Source organism: Rattus norvegicus, chromosome 4 (assembly GCF_036323735.1).
Source record: "Rattus norvegicus strain BN/NHsdMcwi chromosome 4, GRCr8, whole genome shotgun sequence".
Lineage (NCBI taxonomy): Eukaryota > Metazoa > Chordata > Mammalia > Rodentia > Muridae > Rattus > Rattus norvegicus.
In genome coordinates, this window is record NC_086022.1 from 87190734 (window position 1) to 87202319 (window position 11586).

General features: G+C 43.9%; 1 pseudogene; it reads right to left on the minus strand.

Annotated features, from left to right (window-relative positions):
- Positions 1–6985: 6985 nt before the first annotated feature.
- On the minus strand, positions 6986–7924 carry Rpsa-ps19 (ribosomal protein SA, pseudogene 19; annotated as a pseudogene).
- Between the last annotated feature and the right edge of the window lie 3662 nt (positions 7925–11586).

An 11586-nucleotide genomic window follows, 5' to 3' on the forward strand; every position in this document is an offset into this window, starting at 1 on the left:
CTACAAGCCTAGTTATCTAAACTAACTGCAGTTCTAAAATCCCTCCCCCTCCTCCTCCTCTCCCCTCCTCCTCCTCTCTCCTCCTTCTCCTTCTCCTCTATTCTTTTTATTCCTTTTTAGTCAGGGTCTTACTACGTTGTCTTGTAGGCCTAGAACTTGCTACATTGCTATGTATACCAGGCTGTCCTGTAACTCACAGAGATCTGCCTGTCTCTGCCTCCTATGATCTGGAACTAAAGGTATATGCTGCTGGGCTTAGGGACACATGTCTATGTTCCCAGAATTCAGGAGATAGAGGCAGGCACATATCTGTGAGTTACAGAACAGCCTAGTCTGTATAGTGAAACCCTATTTCACAAAGAAAAAAGATAGAAAAATGAAAGAAGAAAGAAAGAAAAAAGAAAGAGGGAGGGAAAGAAGGATGGGTGGACAGACAAGACATGACATTTCTGGCCTGTGACTTTCTTTAAAAAAAAGCAAAATACAGAAATCTAATAGCTTGGGTTTAAGAACCTTAGGTGATCTAAAACTCAAAACATGATTTTAAATGAACATAAAGACGTGAAATAAAAATGGAAGGACTGGCAAAACTATTCTTAACCAATAAAAAAGTCACAGTGAAAAGTGCTTCCAGGGTGTACTCATGACCTCTAGAACAGAAATTAACTCAATGCAAACTCCTAGAAATCTGCTTTATGGAATTATAAATTATACAAATTAATTTTAACATCCAAACTATTATTCCACATTAGGAATGCATATGTTTGTAATTCAACTGATACCACCAAAAGCTAGTACTCAAGGAGTTCCACAAAGGAAGTCCAAACTTCATCTTGTGCAATTAAGGCAAGAACCAGAACACATTGTATAAAAGGTAAGTACATGTTCACGTGTTAGAAAACAACTCTAAATACCTTAGTACAATACAGATACTTTTCTGACCATTTTACCTCTAATGCTTTCTTTGAGTTTTCACCACATAGGAGGCAATACAAACAGATCTGAACTAACTTTGAAACAGCATCCTATAAGCTTAAAGAACAAGTGCCCTTCTAGAATGCTGATCTTAGCAGAACATATAACTCCTATTCTAGTCTTCTTTCCAGGAGTGCAAAAATACATATCCTCTAGATGGAGAAAATGTCCATAAAAACAACATTTTACAGTGGGAAGTCCTCCCTTCAGGACACTGTGTATGTATCCTCTTTCAGTGGAAAAGTTGTTTAAAAAAGACAGAAGTTGACATGGATGTTTATGGTATTTTTTAAGAAAATGCTTAAGATCATGAACATGGGTGTATCCTTAGCTCTCAGTGAGTTGAAGTGTAAGCCACTAGCCTTGGGTCTCTTGCTTGGTAACAAAACCAATATTGCACACTGAATCTACTGAGCCCATCAGAACATGATGAGCAACCCCACTGAGTATTCATAATCAAAGGGCAGACTGATAAACACTTTGTGGTTACTGTTTTTACTAATAAACTAAGGAATTTACTTCCAGTTCCACAAAATTACTGGAATTTTAAATTACAGTTACACAAAACTAAGGAATTTACTTCCAGTTCCAAAAAGACCTGATCTGATTCAATGGATCCTAAAAATATCTAAAACTAAACATGTCAAAGTGGGTTTTCCTCTATTCTCCCTTGAGAAGGTGGAAAGATTGGTGCATGTATGATACTCAATATTTGCATAGTATTTTACCATTTACTAGTTTCTACTTGCATTGTATTCCAGTGAGCTTTTCACTTCTAGCACACTTCCTATCCGAGAAAAGTCTTCCCCCACCAGCATAGTTGCATCCTTCCTGGACCTGCAGAAATCTTATCACTTCCTGATTCCAGAGGGGACAGGAAGGAATGCTTAATTCTTCTTTTGTCCTTGTCTGTAATAAGAAAGATTTCTCCTCATGGTGCTGATACAGGTGCAAAGCTAGGAAAGGGGTCTTTAGGGTGTGTCTGTATATTTCCCCTCTGCACTTAAAGCCCTAAGAAAGAATGACAGTCCTGGAATAACCCTTACTGAACCAGAAATGCATCTAAACCCCAAAAGACACCATGGGGAAGATGACAAGAAAAGTGAAATAATGTTGGAAGACAGAACCTCTCTTATTCCCAGAAGGCAAGAACCAGCAGCGGGCACTTCCGCGGGGTTCCAGGCAGGAGCAACCCACAAAACTTACCTCCTGGGCTGTCGCTGGGGGAGGACTGGGACATAGCCGGCAAACGCTTCAGCACCGGGGACAGCTCCGTGCTCTCCAACTTCGGAAGCTCCTGCTGTCTGTGCCTGCCCAGCGGTGGTTCCCAAGCTGGGGAAGGTCTGGGAGAGCCTTGACGCCCGAGTGCCCGCCGCTGGGTTCTAGAATCTTTGAGGGGCTTGGGAGCAGCGAGCGGCACTTCGGACTGAGGCGGCGACAATCCTGGCTGCACGACGGTGTTGCGGGACCGCGCCAGCGCGGAGGAGAAAGAACCCATCCCAGCGGGCCAGGCCAAGATCCTCGGGGATCCGCACCCCTTGGCAGCCAAAGGCTGGCTCCCTTCCCACCTGGGGCGCCCCTGGCGGACTGCGCCTCCTCTGGCAGCCACACAAGGCAGCTGAACAGGGTGCAGGGAACTCTAAATGCTCCCACCCGAGGTGGACTGAAAGTAATCTGGTTGGTGTCTGCTTGTCTGGCTGTCCAGAGTGGATAGGGACACAAAGGGATGGAAGTTTGAAGATGTCCTCAGGCATTACTGGAGGAAAGGGCGTGGCAATAAGAGAGGAATACTTTTTCCTCCACTCTGCACTTGATTCACCTGGGGCCAAAAGTATGGTGCATCCTTCCTCTCCAGTACAGTCCCCAGAGAGGATGAAATCTCTACCAAAGGCAGAGGAGAAGCCAGCATTGCTTTTACCCCCTCCATACTCTTGATAGTGTCATGCATGTAATAATACAATGAAATATGATCACATCTGTTCCACAATTTTCTCCCCACCCCGCCCCACCCCCACCCTAACTTCTTCCAAATTCTACATACACACTTTGGGCTCCCAATTTCATGTCTTTTTTAAAAAAATAACCCACCAAGTTCTGTTAGTACTGTCCATGTGTGTATGGATGCAGGGCTGGCCACTAGGACATGACAATCTCACCAATAACGTCTTAAAGCTAATGTCTCTTCTCTAGGCTGTGATTCGTTGATGAAACCCTGGTCAGTTCTGTCCCTGAGCCTAGCTTGTCAACCACCCTCCCTCATGTGTTTTCTCGATGCCCCTCAGCCTGGGCACTGCCCCCTTTGTGGCTGCCAAGACTGTCATCTCAGCTAGTTCTGTTCTTGAGAGCCAGAGAGGAGGCGCCAGCCCTGAGAACTCCCAAAGCATTACACCAGAGCAGCCTGGGCTCTGTTAATAGTCTGCTTATCTGCATGGGGTGAGGCCACTGGCTCCGTCCTGCTCTTTCTACAGTAAGAAGATAGTGATGTGGGATGCAAGAGTGGAAAGACGAACCTGGGATGGCGTTCTAGCTAAAAGATGTCCAGAGGGGTTTTGGGTACCACCCAAAGTCACACAACCAACTAGTTGTGGAAGTGGGCTGTATGGGATGCCTCTTTCTGAATCCAGTCTCCTAGCCATTCTGTGCCTGTTGTAAAGATTTTTAGGCACTGGACTGTGAGGCAAGACAATTACTTGTTCAATATACAGTATATCTGAGTTTCGAGTGTGTAAAGGGAGGCAGACCTCCCCTCTACAGAGTCCAGCACTCTTTATGACATCACACTGTGGCTCTTGGCACTCATCTTTAAATTTCCATGTTCGCTGGTAAATGTAAAACAATATTATCACAGAGGAGTCCAAAAACAGTCAGATCAATAAATGGGAGGAGAAATGGGATTTAGAATCTTCAATTGGTATTTAGAGGCAGATTGGAGGATCAGCCAGGACAGGACACTATGGGACACATAGCTTTCCCTCTTTTGACTTGTTTCCCATAAGTGGGGAAAAGCCAAAATCATAATGCTTGAGCTATAGCATTACTCAGTAGACTACAACTAATAGGGCCACACAGGCTGTAACCCCACTCCTTCTACCTTGCAAAAGCTAAAGCAGTGTCTTTTTACTCAGTCAACCTCAGGGACCCATCTTCTCAGGGCAAGCCAAAGGAATGTTACAGGGTCCATCTCCAGGAGAGAGAAATATGTAGATGGAGACAGAGGAACTGAGAGAACATAGGGAACTGACTCAGATAAAGGTGAATATGGAGGGTGAAGTGCTTCATGACCTGTAGTTAGCCAACTGAAGATCCAAAAGAAGTTACATATAGTTCCAGTTCAGTTTCAAGGTCTAAGAAGTGGCAGAGCTGATGGGATGATCCCTGAAAGTCTGAGTTTGAGTCAGAATCAGGACAGCCAGTATCTCTGCTTGGATACACAAGCACATTCTCCTCACTCCGCCTTTCTGTTCTAGTCAAGCCAATGGCTTGAATAAGCTCCAGCACCCATGGCGGGGGTAGGCAGTCTGCTTTAATCAATTCAAACATAATCTTATCCTCACAGACACTCCTAGAATAACATTTAACCAAATATCCCAGCCTTCATGGCTCCACCAGTCAACATATAGGACTAACCCTGCCATTACAGCTACATGAACTGCTTTTTAATCCTTTGATCCATTTTGATTCTTTCCTTGCTAGTCATAGATCTATAGCACTGTTGTAAATCCTCATTCTGGGAGGCACCTGTAGGAAGCAGAGTTTCTAGGTTTGTGCATCTTATTCTGTCACTTAACCTGGTTTTCCTGTGAACCACACATAGGCAACTTGATTGGCCTGATTCAGACATAGTTCAACCACCAAACATTTGTTTTTGGTATATACTCACTTACTGGAATGGTGATGTGCCATTTTAGGTCAGAAATATATGATCTGCTTTTTTTTTAAGCAGGGCTTACAATTAAGTGCTCTCTTTGAGTCTAAGATGAACTTTAGACTTTGGGCTTTTAAACAGTGCTGAAACTGTGAAAGACTATTGGGGATATATACTGTTTTATAAGGTGCATTATGATTTGGGCCAGGGAGTAGAATGTGGTGTTTTTAATGAAGACTCTCCCTCACAGTTTTAGGCATTTAAATGGTTGCAAGGGTTAGATGGTACAGCCTTGTGGAAGGAAGTATGTCACTGGAGGTGGGCTTTGAAATTTAAAAAGCCTTGTCTGGTTCTAGTTTGTTCTATTTAGTGCTTGAAATTCAAAATGTGAGCTCTCAGCATCCAGTTTCTGCTGCTATGCCTGCCACTTGCTGCTTTGTTTCTGTTATAAGCATTGTCCCTTTGGAATTGTGAGCTAAAGTCCAACTTGGTGAACCAATGAGTTTTTGTTGAGATACCAACAGAAATATGACTGCAGGATTGGTTATAGAGTGACAATGACTCAGAAATGAAGCTGAGTGTCCAGAAATCCCACCCACGAGGACAATGACTCAAGAGAGCTGTAATCGTAGAGCTTTCTGAACATCTTACAGGTAACCCAGCATGTTGAGAAGTATCTGTTCCCAATAGCTTTGCTGCTCAGTCTTTCCCTTCGCCAGCTTTGTGCTCCTTTTGTAGAGCTGGAGAGGGGCTTTCAAGAATCTCCCAGTTTTCCACTTTCCAAAACATGTGACCTAGGTCTAGGGAGCTTCCCTCTCCCCTCTTCCTCTTGGAAAAAAATATTTGACTCAGAAAAAATATACATAAAATGAAAAGTCCTATAGCCTGGGCATGGTGGTGCACACCTTCAATCCCAGCACTGGAGAGGCAGAAGCAGGCAGATCTTTGTGAGTTCAAAGCTGGCCTGGTCTATACAGCAAGCTCCAGGCCCACCAGGGTTACTTAGTAAGGATCTATTCCACAAAACCAAACAACAACAACAAAATCGAAAACCCTCTACTTTACAATTTATAGATTGAATGAAGGTGCCCATTCATGCCTGAGTGAATAATATTGCTCCCAGAATCCACAAGTTACGTTTCTATCACTATGATCGAACACTATGACCAAGACAATTTATAGAAGGAAGGGTTTGAGGAAGACTTATAGTTCCAGGAAGTTAAGATTCACAATGAGAGGGACCGCATCGCAGCCAGTGGAAGACATGGTGCTGAAGCAACAGCAAAGAGATCATATCTCACACCACAAACAAGAAGCAGAGAGCAAACTCAAATAGCACAAGTCTTTATATTCTTAAAATATGCCCCCAGAGTGATACTTCTTCCTGCAAGCCACACCTTCTAAGCCTCCCCAGACAATGTCACCAACTGGAGAACAAGTATTCAGATACCCAAGAGTATATGAGACACTTCCATTCCAACTACCCTTATTAAACAGAAATCTCAGTGCCAGTAGAATACCTTGCTATGAGTTTTTTGGTCAAGTAATTCCCAGAGATTCTTAAAATAATATAGGCTATTGTCAAAGTCCTCAGCAACCTTGCCAAACAGCAGACCTTTCAGGTTGCAAGACCAATTTGCCAGGCAATTGGTGTAATAGTGGTATATCTGTTATGAATGTACCCAACTATTTCTAAGTGACTCTGAGCTCTTTATACACCCATGTTTATTGCTGCACTATTCAGAATACCTGGGATGCAGATCTCCCCTCGATGTCCATCAACAAATGAGTGGATGTAAAAACTGTGGTACCTAGGCACAGCAGAATTTTACTCCACCTAAGTGAAGAATGAACTTGTGACATTTTCAGGAAAACAGGTGGAACTAGAGATCATTATGCTAAGTAAAATAAATAAGCCCCAAAAAAGATCACATTTTTCATATGCAAAATCAAAATCAAATTCAAAATACAAAACTATGCGTCTGTACACATCAGTGTGTTAGCACACACTGATGATGATAACAACGATGACAACTACGATGTTCTCCCGATTCCATGCTTGGGAAGAACAGCAAGTTGGTAAACAATTGTCCTCAACTTTGTTTTCCACTTGCATTTTTTTTGCAGCTTTTAGGAACTTTATTTTTACTTCCACCTTTTTTCCCTTCGCTTAGGTGTCTGCAGAGCAGCTGAGGACAACTCAGTGGTGGCTCCAACCCATTCAGTGGCCTGCACTGCGGGAGCTGCTGACCAGTCCTCAGTGGCTGACTGCACACTCCAGTCTTCCATGGGAAACTGCTGGATGGGCACCGAGGGCACCTGCACACCCTCAGACCAGTCGGCCACCTCAGGCTGAGCAGCAGTGAACTCAGGCTCTGGTGAGGTCCATTCACCCTGGAGTTCCTCCTTGGTCACATCCTTCTCAGCAGCAGCCTGCTCTGCCTTCTCAATCTCCTCTGGGTCTCTGTAGAAGTAAAGATCAGGCATAACCTCCCATAGGTGATCACAGGAGATAGTATTTCACAAGCGATGTACTTCCCGGGCCACCATCTGCCATATCAGATCCACTGAGTGATCTCCCTTATTGTTGAATGGGATGGCAATACCCATATAGCGCAGGGAAGAATCTGTATTACACAGAGCAATGGTGGTCAAGGGCTCTGTGAGGGGCTGGTGGTCAGCCCTGGGATCAGTCACCACTAGAAGCCGTGGCTCCCTGATGGTTGCTTGAATCTGGTTAGTGAAGGTGCCAGGTGTGAAGCAGTCAGCAATGGGAGTGGCTCCTGTGACAGGAGCAAACTTCAGCACAGCTCACTGGCCAGTGTTCCTGGAGATGATGCTGAGATCAGCAGGTTTCTCAATGGCAACAGTAGTGAGAATGATGTAGATACTGTCACTTTTCCTTTTGTACTTTCAGATGTACTGCTCCATCTGAAAGTCAAGGTTGGTGCCACCTAAGTGGGTTCCTGCAGCAAGGAATTTGAGGACATCCTCCTCCTTCATCTGCAAGATGGCAAGGGCTCCGGACATTGTGTAAGTTTCCCTTTTAAGTTAAGATGGGAACCAAGAACAACACCGTATGGACCCATTTCCTGGTAGTGCTGAAAGGCTCCACTTGCATTTTTAACACAAGTTTGTATATGGGCAGCTGGAGCTTGGCTGTAGAAGCTGTCAGGGAATGTACTGGCTACAGGTGACATCATTTTTCTGGACCTACAGTCTCTCCCCCAATGCTTTTGACTTCATCCAGCAAGGGCAGGAAGCACTGCACCAGCTCAGCAGAGCCTGCACTGAGAAAGTCAGTAAAGATCTGAGTCACCTGCCAACATCCCACTAGAAACTGAACATCATCAATACAGAACAAAAAATTTTTTGGGGATACTGATTATTTTTAAATGACAGTGTTGAACTTTACGTGAGTTCTGTGCTTCTGAAAAATGATGGAGCTTAATACCTCCTCCATTATTCTTAGTCAATCCGGACTGTTCTGAAACAAGAAACACTAGAGACTCAGTGATCGCTGTAATGTTTGTTCCTCATATTTCAGAGACTGGAGATCTAAAACTTGAGGCCTGCATAGTTGTGGGTTGAGTGAGGCCCTTTCTCCTCCTGTGTCTTCTCATTCTTTTGACAATGTCATCTTCACTTTTTGTAAAAGCAACAATCCCATTAATGGGCTTCCAGCTTCTCAGCCTAATCCAACCCTAGGCAACTCTCAAAGATCCTACTTCAAAATAGCATTACACTGGGGATTAGAGTTTCAACAAATGAATTTTGGGGGACAACATAATCAGTCTATAGCATTCTACACAGTTGTATTCTAAGAAAGCACTTACCAGAGGAAAACAATAGCTTTCCCTTATTACTTAGAGAGAGTCATTATGAATATCACTTTACCTCCTTGTTTACCTAGTCCAAGGCTAGACACACACCCCTCTCTCTATTCTCTATTGTAATGAATCATTGCATCTTTCATCAACACTGACCTGTGGAGAGTTCAAGGGCTGCAAACAGAGCCAAGTTATATTGAGCTTTCTTTAACCCCCATTAATAAACCCCCATTAATATCCGTTCATTGGCCACCTCTCTGTCTGACATAATGTCCTTATGACTACCAGGTAATCGGAATGTATGAACAGGGTGCAATCTTCTGCCAGCCCAAAAGCCTAAAATGTCGTAATATCTGAGATTTACAGCAGAGATGTTAGTGCTTTGCCAAGACCCACCTACCTGATATTCCCACCAATCGATTTGAAAGCTGCCTTGATTTATGACTTTCTTTCATTCTATAGTTTTTATTGCATTGAAACATGGAATGTAAGGTGACATGAATCTACGTTTCTGGGCCATAGTCATCCATATGTAGCTCTAAAATAAACTCTTTTATTCGTTTTGAGGTAACAGCTGTGCTTTTGCATCAGCAGGTTCAACACAAACAATGGCTGCCAGAGAGGCTGGAGAAACTGGAGCTGACCAGTATACTAGTGACAGCAGCAAAGTTCAGAATAGCTCCCAGCTCTCACTCCAGAAGTCATCTCAGACATAATCACAGCCAGCATTCCCCTACCCCCAGCTCCTCATCCTTGTCTTGTCAGATGTCTTCTGCTGAGGCGTGATTCCTAGGACAGCTCTGAGGACTCCAGGAAAGGCATAACCCAGGAAACGAATTATTTTGAGTCATTTCAAATGCTAAGATTGAAGTTGTAATCTGCCCTAAGTTACTCCATTTATATAAAATAGTGTTTTTCCTGATTGTCTTGCCCTGAGAGAGTCCATTTTAAGATGACTTTGCTCACACATACTCGATGTCATCTGTCTGGCGTCATCCACGTGGAACAACTGATAGATGACCCATTCCTATTGAAAGTAGAAAGAATGAGCTGGTTCTGTTAGCACATTAATGTACTAAAATAATATCAGGAAAAGCAGACACAATGACCTATCAAACACAGCAGACTCAGGAAAGAGTGCAACTCCCTCACATGTGCCCAGTGAGAAGGGTGGACATTCAATGCTGCAATGGTAACAATTTCCAGTACCAAGTCACCAAACCAACCCATGTGTGTGTCAGAGGACCAGAAAACAGAGAACTCCCAACTGTCCCAATGGCTTCAGCTCAACTCAGTTCCTGCTGTTGATGTAGCCTACTCCAGTTGCCATCTGTCCACCTTCCTGTTCACCTCTCTGGGCTTGCCATACATCTGTCTGCTCTGATCCAGTACTGTTTCCTGCCTCACTCTAATAGTTGAACTCTGACCCTGTGGCCTGCCTCTACTGCCAACATAAGCAGTAGCCTCTCAGTGTTTTCTGTCCCTCGGCTGGTGAATTATTTCACCCCAGCAAAACTACATTTTCATCCATTTCCCAGCTCCGGCTTCTTGGGTCTCTTTGAAATACTTTTCCGCATTAACTGCTTATGTAAAATGACCTTAAAACATTCTTAACCTACATATACTCATTCATATAGATAAATTTACCTTGTAATATGTGATGTGCGATCTAAAAGTGTAGAATAAAAGGACCTTCAAAAGCCTCCACCAGGATTATTGAGAAAAGCCAGTGTCTGCTCAATCACTGCCAAAGACACTGCCAGACGTTGTGCATTTATTGCTAGTCAATAAATTCTGACGTTGGCGATGACACAAACTTTACATCTGTGTTTCTAATATAACTCGCTGACTACACCAAAACACAAGAGCAAAGGCTCGACCTCCACTGAAATCATGGAGCATTGACTGACCTCATAATGATAAGCCAAGTGCAGAACTAAAAGTGGCTCCTACCCAGTGGAAAATATGTGAGAAAAACCATAGTGCTGGGAGTGTGAGAGTCAGCACAGGCACTGGTGAGTAGAGGGAGAAATGTGTAGAACATAGCCTGGGAGGGAGAAGGGGTTTGCAACAAGGGGCATTACTGTAAGCTTCTAGGATACAAGGATAAACATCACAAGTGTTGCTCTTGAAAATAATGGCACCCAGGATGTTTTTCTGCTAGATGCTCCCTTGTTTAATTTTTCTTTTTTGTGGATTAGAAAGGTTAAATGTGTTATTCTGCCTGCTGATCCGGCCCACAGCTCCCTGCTCCCAAACCCTGTGGGAGAGAGTGAATCACCCAGAAGTGTGGGCAATCCTGAGACTGCAGGGCAGGAGAGACAGCCACTTCTGCCCACCTTTCCCCACATCCTTGGCCCAAGAGGAAACTGTATAGCCCCTCTGGGCATGGGAAGATTACAGCAGTCAAGCTGCAGGAGCCCTGTGGTCCAGACTGAGCCCAGATCTGATAGGACCCAGACATACAGCTCCCTGCACCCAATTCCCATGGGAGGAAGAGCTAGACCTTCAGAGAGGCAGGTACTCCTGGGAAACCATAGGAGACTACTCTCTGCCCACATTTCTGACTCTAGAGGAAAATGACTAGCACCATCTAGGCCCCCTGTGCACAGAGACCTAGGAAAAGTAGGGGCAGGTCCTTCTGGTTCCCACCCACAGGGAAGCTCAATTCTCCACCAAAGCAAACACAAACACACCAGAAAAGCAAGATCTAGATTTAAAATCACATTTGATCTAGATGATGGAGGACTTTAAGAAGGACATAAAGAACTCCCTTAGAGAAATGCAGGAAAACACAAGTAAACAAGTAGAAACCCTTAGAGAGGAAACACAAAATCCCTTAAAGAATTAAAGGAAAACACAATCAAACAGGTGAAGGAATTGAAAATGGAAATAGAAACAATAAAAAAGGACAAA